Source organism: Oxyura jamaicensis, chromosome 26, assembly GCF_011077185.1.
Source record: "Oxyura jamaicensis isolate SHBP4307 breed ruddy duck chromosome 26, BPBGC_Ojam_1.0, whole genome shotgun sequence".
NCBI lineage: Eukaryota > Metazoa > Chordata > Aves > Anseriformes > Anatidae > Oxyura > Oxyura jamaicensis.
In genome coordinates this window covers 4,018,899-4,035,211 of record NC_048918.1, presented here as the reverse complement: position 1 = coordinate 4,035,211, position 16,313 = coordinate 4,018,899, and the positions used below count along the sequence as shown (strand labels likewise).

The window sequence follows — 16,313 nt, the reverse complement described above, 5'->3', positions numbered from 1 at the left end:
TTCTCTTCTCTTCTCTTCTCTTCTCTTCTCTTCTCTTCTCTTCTCTTTTCTCTCTTCTCTTTTCTCTTCTCTCTCCTCTCCTCTCCCCTCCCCTCTTCTCCTCTATCCTAGTCTAGTCTAGTCTACTCTACTTCTATCCTATCCTATACTATCCTATCCTACTCTACCCTGCTTGTACTCTATTCTATTCTATTCTATTCTATTCTATTCTATTCTATCCTATCCTATCCTATCCTATCCTATCCTATCCTATCCTATCCTATCCTATCCTCCTACTCTGCTCCCCCCATCCCGCTCTGGTCGCTGCTGGGTTTTGCCCCGGGAGCTGCGTGTGGTGGTGGCCATCCGTCCATCCATCCGTCCCTCCATCCATCCGTCCGTCCGTCCGTCCGTCCCTCCATCCCTCTGTCCCTCTGTCCCTCCGTCCCCGGTGCCAACAAGTGCCCGGCCCGGCCGCGCGGAGCTGCTCGAATAAACTGGATTAATGCCCCGAGCCGGCCTCCATTCCCAGCGCGCTGCCTGCGAGCCGGGCCCTGTGCCCGATCCGGAGTCACGCCGGTTCGCGTTTACACGTGGGAATTCGGAGCGGGGCTGACACCTCGCAGGGCAATAAAGGGCAATAAAGCGGTGCTGGCGCTGAGCTCCGCGGGGTGTCTCGGTGACAGTGCGGCCGGTGCGGGCCCGCTGCGGGATGGGGGAAGCGGCACCAACGCCGCCGCCGCCGGGCACGGCGCCCGCTGAGAACGCGCAACCGGCCCCAGCTCATCGCATGTGACGCGGCGCGGCCCCTTTAAACCTGAGGGCGCGGAGGCTGGGGCGGACCACAAGGGGGGAAGGGGAGGGGGGATTCTCGCGGAGGGGCGGGGTCAGGTGGGCTCTGCCCGGCGGCTCCGCGTAGCGCCTCCCCCGCCGGTGGTACGGCCCATGGGCAGGCGTGGCCAGCTGAGGCGGGCGGGAGGCTCGAAGGGCGGGGGGGGCGCGCATGCGCGGGGAGGCGCGCAGGCTCTTGGAGGCAGGCCGGGGCTGTGGTTTCGCGGACCTCGTGGCGCAACGGTAGCGCGTCTGACTCCAGATCAGAAGGCTGCGTGTTCGAATCACGTCGGGGTCACGGCTTTCCCCTGCGGGGATGCATTTTACACCCGGGGCCGTGGGGGCAGAGCCGGCCCGAGGGTGTCCGGGGACCGGGACCCGGAGATACGCGGCGTGGGCCGGGCCCAGGGGCCCGCTGCGGGGTCGGGGCCGTGGGGCTGGGCTCTCCGTCTGCTGTTCACCCCGCTGATGGCCGGGGGCAGGCCGCGGCCTGGGGCCCGTCCACCGGCACAAGATGTCCACGGACCTACAAAAGTGCAAAACCGCCTGCAATAACCTTACTGTCCCGTTTGGCAGGAACAAAACAAAGCAAAACGAAAACCTGTGGGATACGTAAAGCTTGCAAGTGGTCGTTAACCATAACTGCTTTAACCTGGGTTAAATGCGGGTTGCGTGCACAGGAGTTCTTTGGTCTTCATCTCCATTCACTGCCTCTTGTCTTGAGCGGCTTCTCCGTGGAAATTCATTGCTTTATAATAACACACAAGAACAATGCTTTTGAGCTTATCTTTCCACAAAGATTAACATTACTTCAAAAATTAGTACCAGAAAAATGACAGAAAACTCAACTTCTATTTATTTTGATTACCCTGCACTGCCTACACTGATACAATTTTAATTAAGAAAAAAATTTCTGGGTAAAACAACACTACGTGTTTGGAAGCATTATCCACAACAATGTGGTCTCTGAAACACGCAGTATTAAAGCCATTTATAAGGTGACTGCAGGATATGTTTAAACATCACATTGTGGTTAAAATGAAAGTTATCTGCTCAGTATTTAAAAAAGGAATTGTAACCAAAAGGCTTTTCATTTGCATGTGTATTTTAATGCCAGGTGCTTAGTAAATGTTTTCCTTCTTTAGAAGTCTATACTTGCCTGTTTCAGGGTAAAAGGACCTCTAATGAGTTCTGCAGAAAGTATCAGTTCCTATGTTTTCCTCACTAAAACCTCTTCTAGCATGAGATACTATCAGTGAGCTTGGGTAGTGCATAGCTGAGGGAGTATCAGCACTTCAGAATGGCTTTCTACACTCCATTTCCTGTCTTTTAATGCTTTAAATTGAGTAGGTATGCAGCATTGCCACAGTTTTCTTCTGAAGCCTCCTGCCAGCTAATGCTGCCTGAGAGGGTCACAATGCAAACATCTTCCCTGCCGTGTGTTCCTCGGGAGCTGCGCTTATTCCTCAGGGGCTTCAAGTCTCTTGCTTTTTTCATTACATTATAAAAACTTTCCTATCTGGAGGAATTTAACAAGTCATCTTTTTTCCAATTTATGTTCTCGCTTCTCTTCACCTTGACACTTAAATAAATCCCTTTAATCTCTTAATTGTCGGTGTTACTTTGCAGTGTCCCACGTCTCTGCTGTACTGTGCCCTTCCCAGCCACGCAGCTGATCTTGGCGATCCACCATGGCCTCTGGAACATGCTCGGGCGAGATTTGTTGTGCTATTTTGGGCCTTTGTCCTCAGCACAATATTTCTTTTTGTCCTTCAGAAAAACAAAACAAACACTTGTCACTTCTTGATATATCTCCTTGGACTTCCTCCCAAAATTGTTGCGTGTAACTTCCAAATTTTGTTTTGAATCCACAAAAGATGTGGATTAGCTTGTTCTCACATACATTTAATTGCATCACTCATACGATACTTAAAACGCTTCCAACTTTCATTCTTCCTTTAGACAGATTTTCCCTTTTTCAATGAAATTTCTTTCCGTGACTTCACAGCTGGTTGCCGTGGAAGTTCTGATGTCACAGTGGTCACGGCTTTCAGGAAAGGGACACCTTTAACACCTCCCCAGCCGTCGGGCTTCCACCTGGCCATGTGAAGAGGTAAAGCGGTTACTTCTGAAATACTGGAGTGCTATTTTCTGGGTAAACATCCCCATTTGTGAATCGATGTAAGCACAGCTGAGACTGCAGTCTGTCAGAACAACCTTCCCCTCGCGTCAGGGCAGGCTGCTGAGCACTTCGGGTGTTCTTTATAGGGAGTTACTGCAGGTGGTTCAGCCTGCTAAGGGATAAATACTTTGTGAAAGAATCCCACCAGTGGGACAAAATCTTCGCAGAAATCAAACTTACGGTGTTAATGTTATTTTTATTCTTTAACCTCACCAGAGAAAAAGTGAATGTGAAGCTCAGCACAGGTTTTAGGCCTGCACTGATGTATTTTAAACGGGGGTTAAGTGGTTTCTTGTAACGTGTAACTGTGATATGCCATGCACTATGAAAACACACAAGCAGTAGAAGTAATTGTATACAACTCAAAGGTGAGTTACACTTTCTTAATTAAATTAACTAAACAGCTTTTAAAGTGGTGTGAGGCCTTTATTTTCCCTTAGATGCAGTGCTCTGAGAAGTGGGTGCACTTTCCAGATCACTTGGAGTTGAGATTCACAGTGAGTTTTTAGTCATCCTGTTGGATGGACTGCAATACGGTCTGCTGGGATCTACTCGATCCGTTCCCACCGTGGTCTGCTGGGGGCTGTGCCCATCTTCTTTCCTCCCCTATTTTGTTAACCAATAACAAGGATCCCTGACATGGTGCCTGGGGGTGAACAGCTTTGTCCTGTGATGGGGGCTTGCCTGCCAGCCTTTCCTGTGTTGCTCCAGAGGTTTCCCCCCGACATTTGTTAGGGGATGTTGAGAAAGTAAATGGAAAATTGCCAATATTTGGAGAGGCTCTAATGGAGAGAGTGCTGATGCTGAAACGGCTCTGTTTACATAAAAACCTCATCTTCCTAAACCACCTTTCATCCCAGTATTTGCTAGTGATGTTTGTATATGCCCGTGACTTGGATTTTGTATCCCCTGAGGTAGGCACCTGTCTGTCTCTTGCTGCTGCGCAGGAATGGAAACAAAGACTGAATGCCATTGGAGCTGTTTCATTTAATCTTGACCCAATTGCTTCGCTAACTAGTGTAGAGTGAGGAAGGAGCGTTGTTCCATAAAAGTCTGGAAAGACATAAAGAGCAGACCTGGAATCTTTCCTTTCATAAGGGGAAGCAAATGAGGCGTGGCTTTAGGCAAGATTCTTGCTCCTTAAAATGAGCAGTGTCTGCTCTCTGGAGTTTTTTATTCCCCTCCCCAATCAGGATGGCACATTTTGTAATCAAAATCGGGTCACAGGAGACCGATGCGTGAAAGAGCAGCTGTTGCATGCAATCATGCACAATATTTCTGTGCTAGAAGTGATTCATTTAGTCTGTAATATATATGGAAATGTGCTGCAGGAGCAGTGCTGAAAATAACCTATTGTATTCATAAAGCCCCAACAAAGCTGGTTTTTGATTTGTGGATTCTACATGCCTTTTCCCTTTTACGATATGTCAAATAAACATAAGCAATCTGCCTTTTAGTTCTGGTAGTGTTATTTGGCTGTATTTAATCTATCTATATTGCTTCTTTTAGACTTAGCTGAATGCAGTACCTTCAGCACTGAAGGCATAAACTAAATGAAGGCTGCTGCAGGGAGTTATGTGGAAAGAAAATAAAATCCTGCTGCAGAAGCACTCTGGATGAACAAATAAACGATATAGAATGAGAATGAACAAGGGGGAACAGATCATTTCCGAGGTCTTAAAATACCCTGAAAAAGCTGAGCTAGAAGGGATATTCTGTACTTCTCCATGTGTAGAGAAGTGGCTAGGTAATTTTCCAGTGCTTCATCTCTGCATGATGCATTCCAGTAAAAAATGGTAGGGCACGTAGATGTCCTCTGTTTCTGCTCTGGAGAACTTTCAGTGGGTGTATACCGTATTACAGTATTTTATTCAATTTAGATGTAATTGTTAATTACACATACTTATCAGTTAAATGCAACTCGTTAGTTATAATTTGCTGCTAACTTTATGAAAATGCTGCAGAAGGTGTTGAAATCTTTGGATGGAATTGTGAGGCAGTTAGAAACCATTTCAACAGTGGCAGGAATCCCAAAGTTTTCTTAAACATGTCTGTATTTAAGTGTATGTGATCTGTGAGGCAAGAGGATAAATGCTGACAGATGTCTTTCAAACCATGGTAAGCATCTCTGCTATTTTTTTATTTTTATTTTTTTTTTCCTCCCAAAGCTGTGCATTTGGAAGAGATGGCCCAGACTACAACTGACATGCTGATACAACGGCTGGAAGAAAGCGCAGATGAGCACAGCCCGGAGAAAGCTGACGTGCAAAGTGAGTGACAGTCAACTGGAGTCGCAACAGGACCAATGCTGTGTACGCATTAAATGAATTGTGGTTGGCTTTGTAGAGAATGTGACCTAACAAGTATGAATTTGGGGTGCCTGGGGAAGGGGCTGAGTGAGAAAGAGGATATTGCCTTCATATGGGAAGACTAAAGTAACTTTCAAAACCAATCAACTCCTGTAAAGGTAATAGTGGAGTTTTTAGCTATCCCCTTAAATGAGACAGCATCCAGCAGTCAAAATTCAGCAAAAACAAGTTTACTGGCACAGTAAATGTTGTTTGTCTTCTACATGATGTATTTTAGCTTCCACAAGGACACTTTGAGAATAAGCTTCTGCGGCTGATAAATGGAAGTCCTCTTAACCTAGGACAGATGAAAGTAAACACTTTGATCAGAGTTCAGAAAATGCGGATCAAAAAGGATGATGTACAGTACTATTACTTTTGGAAGGCAAAAATTAAAGTTACCAGAAGCTACAAGGCTTTGCAAAAGCATGTCTTGCTTAGTGTTGAGTACTCCTGAGGGACAAATCTTAAAACTCTTCCAGGTCTGACTGAAAGAGGTGTTTAGGGACCTAAAGGTGCAGACTGTGAACTGAAATGAATTCATTTTCCAATTTGGCAGAGGGCAACCGGTTTACTGAAAGTAAGGAGTGTGTTTCTCTGGGGGGGAAATAAAGAATACCCATAATAATATGAGTGGTTTAATAAAAAGTGTTAATACTAATTTTAAAGATCTGAAGAGAACAGTGTTTTTTCACTCATATAACCAGTCTCTACTGAAATTACGAAGCAGCTCCCTCTACAGTATTTAGCCTATACCTTCCAGAAATGCTTGAAACTGCACCTTTCATACCGTTCCACTTCTCCTATCACTAACTCTTAGCAATGTGTATTGCATCAAATCTGAGCGCTGCTTTGATACTTAGGTACGTGTGTCTGCTTCAGATCAAGCTACATACTAGAGATAATTACGAATAATCCTGGTAACCACTGTCTGACTAACCAGTGGAATTTGTCTTTCTGATCTGCTTGGAAACTGTTATGTGAATATCAAGGTGTTTGAAGTAATCTTAGAAGACATAATTCTCTTTTTACTGAAGTAGAACATTCCACATGATAATCTCAAAAAGCCTTTTGGGGAGTTCCTTAGTACTAAAAGCTGTTTTGTCCCTACCTTTTCTTTATTGTAATGTTCTTTGAAGTTTTCTTCAAAGATGAAACTGAACTTCCCATTTATGTTACAGACTAATGAATATCCAGCTTTGTTTAAGCAATTAGCTCGGTGGGATGATTTCTGTTGCAGTTTTTTTTATTTTTTTTATTTTTAAAAAAAAAAAAAAAAAAAAAAGTTCTAAAATCCTGAGTGGTTCAGACATGTTTTGAAAAAAACACTAAGCCAACAGCTGTGCAGTGGACTAATCTGACAGTATAGCAGCTGTCATAACAAAAGCAGAGCTGGTTCAAACACAGCCTCTTTGTGTAGTGATTGAAAATGATTTAAAGGAAAAGATTATGTACTGGTTCTACTGTGTTGAGCTCTGGGGCTGGATAAGTGACTGTTCACTTGCTTTTGGTATGTGATCCCCAACAGATGAATGGGCCCTTAACCACTCCTTTACTCTAGCTTACAGGCTCGATTGTTTCACTGCTCAGCTCTGCTTCTTTCTGCTGGCTCTGTTTCTGCAACCGTGTTATATAGGTGCCTGCCTGACTTCTGCTTGGTTGATGGCACACCACTTTAACATGCACACAAACCACATCTGTAATCAAAGAATACTCCAGTGAACGCACAAGAGGATAATTAAGCAATGCAATTTGCAAAGATGGCCTGAACTGTGGCTTTTTAAAGTATCAAAATTATGCAACCTGCTTTAGATATTTCAGGCTAATTTGCTTGCGTTTTAAGGCTCTCTTTATTTCTTTCTCCTCGTTCAGACAGAAGTACTGGAGTAACCTTTGAAACAAAGGACTTCAAAGTGACAGCAGGCTGTGTATCTGGCACCAGCGAAGTAAGTAGTCTGCTAATGCGTGAATATTTTATGTATCTACAGCTAAATGAAGGAAATTGCAAGTTGATATAAACTGATGTTCTTTGTATTAGCTCATGACAAATGCAGCAATTACCTCCAATCAGTTAATTATAGCATCCTTCCATGGCCTGCCTTCTATTTTCTTGAGCTTTGTTTCGCGTTATCAGTTAACTAGCTGAGGTGTTTAGGAATATGCCAAGCAAGTTCTTCTTCTGCAGTACTGAAGTAACTGTAAATGGAGATTTAGCAGCGTACTCAAAATCTAAACTGGCCTCTGATGCAGTCGTTACGTTTCATATGTCAAATGATAACTTGTTTTAAGAGATTCTGTAGTAATAAAGATCAGTACCAGTAAAGCTAAAGATCTATAGCCACTTCTTGCATCGTCACTTCTCACATAAAGGTGGATGCTTGGCTTTTCAGTGCGTTAATCTCCAGAACCTCTCTGTGACAACGGGGTGTGCTTTTCTCCATGTTTTATGAATGGAGACCTGCTACGAGTGCATGAGTAGCTTTTGAGCATGGAGCTGCAAGTGGCTTGCCCAAGGTGACCTACAGAATCTGCAGTGGCTCTCCTGTATGCTAGCTATTGGTTTACCCACATGCTGTTTTCCCTCTTCCAGTCTCTGAGTGAGAAGGGAAATGATGGTGGGAATAATTTTCTACTGGGAAACCTCTGTAAGAGGAGTGAGTACTCAGTAAACTTGCAGTTCTTGTATTGCGTCTTCACTGAAGTGCTACTTTCTTGTTATGCTGTTGGAAAATATATTGATTTTTAATACCTTAGTGAAAGTCATTGGTGTTTCCTCAGTCCATCTTGCTGCTTTCTATTTTGCTTTATAGTCTTCACACCTGGAAATGTCTAGATGTCACACGGAGCTTCAGTCACTTGATGTTGATTAGTTTTTCTAAGATAATGGCAGAGGAAAGTAAAAGTCTTTGCATACATCAATCCCCAAATCTTAGAAGGAAACAAAATCGTATTTGTTTAATGGTACAGTTTGCTGTCTCCTAATTCTGACTTTCTAGTAATGATTATCGAAGGGCGCCAGGTCGGTTTCTGGCAACAGAGCATTACGCTGAGCTTACAAGGGTAATCTAGTAGCTTTCAATGTAAACTAGATGTATTTACAATAACTGTAAAACTAGTAGTTAACAGTTAAATGGGTGCCACTTTGTGATGGGCCATCTCACATGCATGTGCTCTCTCATATTAAATTTTAAATGCAGAACAATTGGGTAAAGGATTGCTAATTAAAAACAGAGTATATATCAGATGACCAATTAGTGATAAAGTAGAAGCTATCCTAAGGACTACTTTACTCGTGGAAAGCAAATTATTTCAGGCTCTTACATATGTTTAAATCAACTTTGCATTGTAACTGTATGTGTAGATTTGTCACAGGTGGAAAAAATGTAAGGAGTTTCATTCAATCAGTAGGAATAACAAGAGCATGGTCTGTGGTGTATGGCGTTCAGGACTTGGTGGTAACTCACCATGAGAGGCTATAATTACATACCCACAGCTTTCGTTAATGAGTCTGTCTTGAAATATTAACAGCTAGAACAAATATTGCCAGAGTTTGAGCTTGATACGTTGGATGCAGGGACAGAATAGATCAGCTGGTAGCTGTCCCCATGGCAGTCCCAAGGCTGTTTTGCAGGAAGAGGGCATTATGGCCCTTCAATAGCTACCTTGCTGCATTTCCTCCATCACAAAATGCTTCCGAGGTGCAATCCTCAGGCTAGTGCCCTGTTCCAAATGATAGGAGTCATTGAATCTCCTTTCATTTACTGGTGTGGCATTACAGAAGTGCTTCCCTTAGTCTCTTACTTCTTAGAAGTCTTGCGTCTTATCTGAATTCATCTACATGCACTTCACGGCACAGCGTAAGGATCCTGAGTCAGCTCTGAGCAAGTGAACTTGCATTCCTGAGGAGTGCTGGAGAGGTAACCAGATGTTCCCCTCGAGGCATCTCACTTCCTTCTCAGCACCCTATGTAGCCCAGAAGATGGCTATCTTAAAGAGAATGGCGCTCCCTTTTGAAGAGAATACTTAAAACTTTTTAACGTAGTTGTAGAATAAACTCTTCTTGGCATTTAGAATTCAGCCACGGATCATCTCGCAACAGGAGACTTGTACCAGCACCTACATGTGCAATGTTAAATGCAAGTAATTTATTGAAAAGCATAGTATTTGTTTCGGCTTCAGCCCTAGAAGTGGACCTCACTGCATAATGTTAAAGATAATGGCTGGATCCCTGAAGGACAAAGCCATCAATCTTTGTCACAAGACTTCTGCCTCTCGGTGGCACCCAGCACAATGGGGCTCCAGTCCCGAGGGAGGCCTCTGAGCATCAGTGTGGCAGGAACATTGAGTGCAGCGCTGTTTTCCTTGCCTACAGATGAGTTTCAGCCGCTGTGATTAGATGATGTGTCTGGAAGCAAAGGATTGTTTATTGTGCATTACTCACTGACTTGTGCAATAAATCTGTTTAAAGTAGTGTTTCTTCTTACAGCAGGATGAGAAGATGGTGGACAGCAGTAGGATGACAAACTGAATGCCAATTAATATTCCAGGGGCATCCACATTAGACAGAGTAGGCCACAAGCAGCCAACCTTTATTTTAACCTCATCTCTTGGTGATTTTAAGTACTTCCCAAAGGTGTGGTTTTGCTATCTGCAAAAAAGGAATCCACTTTAAATGAGATTATTTCAAGGCAGCTTCCACTGACTGAATTGCTTCTCATCAAGAAGTACCGTGGTGTTCCTTATGTCTGGGCACCATCACTGTTAGACTCCTGCGATCATTGACATGCATTCGCTTTCTCATTAGTCTTGTTCTGATAACTCCAGGACCTCAAAAGATGGAGCATCCTTCCCCTTGAAATGAAAGTTCCTAGCAATCTGCAGCTTGTTTGGTACCTTAGCTTGGTAGAAATAATCTTGTGTGTTAAGTCTGCTGAATCTCTAAGCATAAACTTTTTTTCATTAGACAAGTGGAATGTCCAGTGATGGAGCTGATGAAGATGACCAAGATGAAACATACTTTTCTCTTTCTCTGTCTCCCAGTGGAATCAGGTAATATACGTTTGAACTCTTTTTCATCTTTATTTTGGCTTATTTTAACATTTTGGAGAAGTTTCCTCGTGTTAAGCTGCAGGTAAACGTCTTGGAAAGCACAGAGCTTGTGAAAATTCTTACTTAGAAAAAGCCTTGAGAAATTTTTGGAGCTAGATAAACGAGACTTCCTGAAGTTAGAGTGCCTTAAGTGCAACACTTAAATTTTGCCTGGGGTTCCTGTAATCCCACTGTCATGATTGCAAACAGCAAAGAGCCTGCTGCACTACTGGATGTGCCAGGACACTCGGAAACTTCTGCCCTTCTTGAAGCTGAGTCAAAATGACACTTGGGCAGTTGTTCCAAGTTGTAATAACTCTTCTTGATGCTCAAAAAAAATGGATTTTGCTGTCATTTCTAGAGCAACAAACGGCAAGCATGTTCAAGAATATCATTCTTGTTAATTACTTGTGTGCCATATCCCAGATGCATTTCTGTAGGGAAAAGAGGTGTTCAGTATGAGAGTTAAGCAGTACTGCATTAACTCTCTGTTCCAGTTACGGTAAGTCTGTATTATAGTCTGTGATATGTCTGAAAGATAAGAGATGTTGGTTCTGCAGAGTCAGTGATGAGAGTTCAGGTTACCTGAAACATTTGTTTGCTTGTCTGTCTTATAGAACCAGCAGGAAGAGGCCAAAGAAAAAGAGTAGGCAGTCACCAGCTCAGAAGAAAATGAAAACAGTTGATGTGGAAGAAGTGATGTTGGTACCAGAAAAGGTGGGGGACAGGGAAGTAGCAGTACAGGAAGAGGGGAAGAACAGAGCAGAAGAAGCACAGCAAGCAACCGCTCAGTGTTCAGTATCTGAAACTGTCAAGTTTGTGATTCTTGCCCTCTCTGTGTTTCTGATCTTTGTGCATCTGACTATGATGGTAATACTAACAATCTGCTCGTGATCTTCATTCTGGAAAGAAAGTAAGAGCAATTGACACTAAGCAGTGCTTAGCAGTGACTACAGAACTGAAGAATGCTTTTTCCTTTCCCTGCTTCAGGTAGTGAATTAAAAGGCTGGTTGGAGGGTAAAAAGTCTGTGACTTGTCTGTACGTAGTGTTCGCTATGCAGTGGTTCTAGCTCCTGGAATTGTGACTTGCTGTACGGTTTCTCTTCTGCTGAAGCCAAGTTGACACTTGGATGCATGTTTTGTGCCCCAGTTAAGAGAGCCTCACTCAGAAGGGTTTGGAGTTCTGTACGGCTTGTTTTTTTTTTTTTTTTTTCCCTAAGCTGCCTCCAGCAGGGATTATTCTGTCTCTGAGAAAGTAAAGCTCCTCTAAGCTCTGGTTGTATTACATTTGAGAAACACCAGATATAAACTGAGGGAACAAAGTGCTTCCTGTCTGGCAAGACAGGTGATGGCTCTAGCATAATACAAGCTATGAAGGCTCAAGGAAGGAGTTACTATGTCTTAACCACTTCTGGAAGAATATCCTTTCCCCTTCAAGTCTAGAAATGCTACTAAAAATGGGGAGTGGTGGAAGTGAGGCTCTGCTGTACATAGCTTGCTACTGTCCATCTGAAGAAGATCTAACGTTGTGTGATGTTCTCATAAATCATGACACTTGGATTTAAATGACTCCTGGGTTAAGATCAAAATGAGTCCTTTCAGTATTTTTTCATTTCACAGGAGAAATGCAGAACTTTTGGTCTGGCACATCATCTGAAGGAATACACTGAAGCATCCTAAAATTGCTGAAGGCATTTGATTCTAAAAACTGCTCATTTTCTCTTGTCTATGTGTGCTTTGCCAAGAAATAAAACTTAATATCCTTATAACAGTCTGACGCTGTTTGGTTTAAGAGGAAAATCCTTTCAGTGTAAGTTGTAACACAGTAAGTTAATGGTACAAGATACCAAATGATTTCCTCAACCTTTAAGACCTTCCTCTTTACTATGTGTGCACTTTATAATCTTTACTCCATATCTTCACAATGGCTTTAATGTGAGGTAAGAGGTTACCTCTCTTCTAAGTAGGATAAATAAGGAGTTTGACTCCTGTAACAGTCAAAGGAGGATTCAGGTTGCTGGATTTCCACTAAGGTGTGGCGTTAGCTCTGTATTCTCAGAGGTTTCCTGCTTTATGAAGCTCATTTTCCAGTTTAGCAAATGAGATGAAAGCTGGAATGTGTAGTATATTTGCATGATGTTGCTTTCATAGGAAAATAATTTAGCTGTTTCAAATTGCTATGTAAATGCTAGCCATCAAGTAGAATCACTTCCCTGTTAAGTAACTGATGGACCATGTCGGTTCTGCTTCATGCTTAAGGCTTTGCTCTGTGCTGCTTATATGCCCCCACTGTCTAGCCATCTCACATTTCCTCTGCAAAACCTTGTCTGGGATGATCCAACTGATGCATGGTTGCTTTGATGTGGTTATGTAGGATGGCAGAGATGTGGCCATGCCATTTCTCCTGGATTTAGCAGCCCATCCTGCTATGAAGTTTAACATGTTCCACAGCAGGTGGGACTGCTGTCTAATTCTCAAATCTGCATTGAACTGCAGAATACATTGCCACTGGGAAAAAAATGGTCAGTGGGGGCTGCTTGTAGGTTTGGAATGCCCCAGTTCTTGTCTGCACCACCAACTTCCAGTTCCCTGTGGGTCCCAGGTAATGTTCCTTTGCTTCTGAAAATACTTCTCTCTGTGTTGGTAAAGGGTAGCTTTGCAAACAGGTCTGTTTATGGCTGGCACAGCAGAAGAGTTGTTAAACTACCAGGTCATTCTCCTCATATTGAAATAATCCTTGTAGATCACAGGTGGAACTCCACGCCTTTTTATGTACTAGGATTGAGGGGATGGTGAGACAGCAAGGAGAGCACGCAGTAGACAATTGGTGTTGAAAAATAACTGGCATTAACTTCAGAACCTTGTTCTTTTCAGGAAACAAGTTACTGGTTGCTGTCATTTGGACATCTTACATGCTGGTATGGAAGGAGGTGGGATTCCTCCTCTCAGGGTTAGCTGGGGTGCCCTATGTGTATTTTCCCACTTTTTTTTTTTTTTTTTCTATTCAGTATTTACTGGATTGTCTCAGTCTGTCCTTTCAATTAAGGATATCAAAGCGTTGGCTTCAAGGATGAGGATTTTCTAAATCCTTCTGGCAATGGACGACAAAAACATTAACCTCCTGCTGTTCAGCATACAAGGGGCGTATCCTCATGCTGAGGAGCATGTGCTGTTCTGATTTTATATGAAATAAACATGTTAGTGCCCAGCACTCTTCTATTGTCTTTGCTTTGTTATACAAATATTCTTCACTTTAAAAAAAAATAATAAAGTGGAGTGGGAGGGAGGATTAGAGCAAGTTCCTGGGCACATGAGGTGCTGCAGCTTAAGCTGTGCTTGGAAAAGAAACTCTCAATCTGCCTCTCTGTTGGACAGACAGGAGGTAGGCTTGCTGGGCTTGTTGGAAATGACAGCTAGCCCCAGCTTCCTCCCAGCCTCAGGTGGTGGTATTGACCCTGTTACTGACCAACCTTCTGCAAGAAAAATCTGTACTTGGCTGCAAGTCTTGTTAGTATTGGATTTGAATTAAAAATGCATTCATTTAAACTCAAAACGGGGAGACACAGACAGCTTCCACCACCCCCAGAGAAGTTCAGTTTGTGCCAAGTCTCCTCTAGCTCAGTGGAAATTAGTGAGGCAGCGTAGCAATCTTGCCAGAACAGAGTAGGAACCAATCCTCCTTCCCTGGGGAGCGAGTTTAGCACACATTGTGCTTGTTCATTTTATTGAGCAGCTCACCATAACAAACAAGCATCGTGGAGGTGTTGTCTGACCTACCGAAGGTAAGTTGTGCTCATTTCACTGCACCTCCCAGCCCCTTCTCCCAGGTTGGTGTGGTCTCAGCCACTAAAATTATAGTTAAAGGGAGTATTCACTTGGGAGGGGGCTATCTTTAAAATGTTCTTGTTTAACTGAAGCTGAGATGCAAGGTAAGGATGCAGTGCTGCTCTACTCGTGCATGCTGGCTACTAAAGGGGATATTGAGAACTGCAATGGAGCTGCTAACGCTAGTCCTAGGTCACTGTGTGATTATTTTTTTTCCTGTATTTGTTTTTCTTAAGGCTTTTGTTTTAAATCTGTTAGATGGGGTTGTGAATCCTTGTAATGAGTGGAAGGCGCACTAATGGGCCGCGTGGTGGTAACCTCCAGCAGTAGATCTCAAAGTGGGGCAAACGTGTCCCAGGGGCACTGGGGTGGTGACTGTCTTAACTCGGTTCCAGTTGTCGGTATTTAGAAGAAATCTGCATGTGGGATAGTCTGCTGAGGAAAGAAAAGTATGATCCTTGAAAGTGAGCTGGAGGATCTTGCCCTAAAGGAGGGATTTAGGCCATACTTTATGGGCTGGCCTTCTCTCTTTACCCAGGAGGCAGAATCCAAGTGTGTCCTCCTTCTTCCTCAGAAAAGGAAACTCTGTTAAGGTGTGATTTAAGGAGCACATCACCCATGGGGATTTGTGCCCTCCACATGTGGCATCCTTACATGCAAAGCAGAATGGGCCTGGCACCTCCCTCAGACAGCAGCAGAGCAAGTGTCCTCATCGCTGGCCTGCAGGTCTTTCTTTTCTTCTCCGAGATCTCATCTCTGTCCCCAGCCTCTTCACCCTGCTTTGCAAAGTTCCTGTGAAAGCTTGGGTAGGATCACTGATGAAGTGATGTCCCATTGCCACATGTTTCCCCCAGCCCAGCAGCTGGCCCTGCATCCCAGGCACCTTCCCTGCCACTCGGAGCCCGCTGCAGGCCGGCCGTGCTCAGCAGCCATTTCCCCGCGTCTCCAATTCCGTGTGCTGCAGCCTCCTCCGCTAGAGACCTGTCAGCAAGGATCTGTGCCTGGCAGAAATAGCTCTGGGAGAGTAATGACAGCCAAATGGTTGCTAAACGGGGAGTAGCTGGAGTGCTGCTGTAGCAGGGAGGTCAATTATAATCAACTCTCCTGTAACACCGTGCTGTGTTCTCAGAGACACCCCCAGGATGGGCAGCAGCTGGGGCTGGAAGATGTCTGGAGATGGGAAGCTACAAAGACAAGAATGGGTCTGATGGGTGAGAATCTTCTTCCTTTGGTGTTTGCCTTGCTCTGCCTGGGGATGGCTTTTCTCTGCTGCCGCAGCCACGTGAACTTCTCAGAGTCCACTCATCTCTCCCCTTGGCTTTAGCTACATGCAAACATACCCAAGATCTTGCAGGTAGAGAACCAATTTTAAAGCCAGCTTATAAGGAGCAAGGAGCATACAAGGGAGATGCCTGTCAGAGGTGTTTGCCAAGCAGTCGTGGTCCGGCCAAGCTGGGAACAAATTCCTGCAGAAGGACACATGTGGGGCTTTGGTGGCTTGTCACAAAAGCATCAGGTGTCGGAGCCAAGAAAAGAACTTCCAAACCTAGTGAGAACTGGGCAAAAATACCTTGTTAGAGGTTAATGCAGTTGCCTCTAAATTTGGCTTTGGGGATCAGCAAAACAGAAGGAGGAAGACAGGTTCTGAGAAGTGGAAGTGTTTCATTGTGGCAACATTTGGAACAAAGCACCTTGGCTTCTGAAAGCATTTCAGTTTGAAACTGCTCTTTTTCTTTTTAAGGCACAAACTACTTACACATTTAGACCCCACCAGAACCACTCAAATAAAAGCAAAAGATTATCTTCAATTTAAGTGAAAATGTTGAGGTCAAAGTAGGAATTAATTCACTGAAATATATTAAAATATTATTTCAAATCAGGATTTTACATTTTTTACCCACACACCCTTTACAAATCCTTTCTTTACACATTCTGCTCTTGTCTCTTATCGTTGCCTGGTCCATGAATGATTAACCCCTCCTTCTTTTGAAGACTAGAGAACAAAACCCCGCAGTCCAAAGTCCCCCCCCCCCCCTTTTTTTTTTCTTAGGCATTCAGCT

General features: G+C 43.8%; 1 non-coding gene across 1 annotated transcript; it reads left to right on the top strand.

The window, feature by feature from the left end:
• The first annotated feature begins 1,036 nt into the window (after positions 1-1,036).
• On the top strand, positions 1,037-1,108 carry TRNAW-CCA. Its single transcript has one exon. It is a non-coding gene; the product is annotated as a tRNA-Trp (tRNA).
• Positions 1,109-16,313: the final 15,205 nt, after the last annotated feature.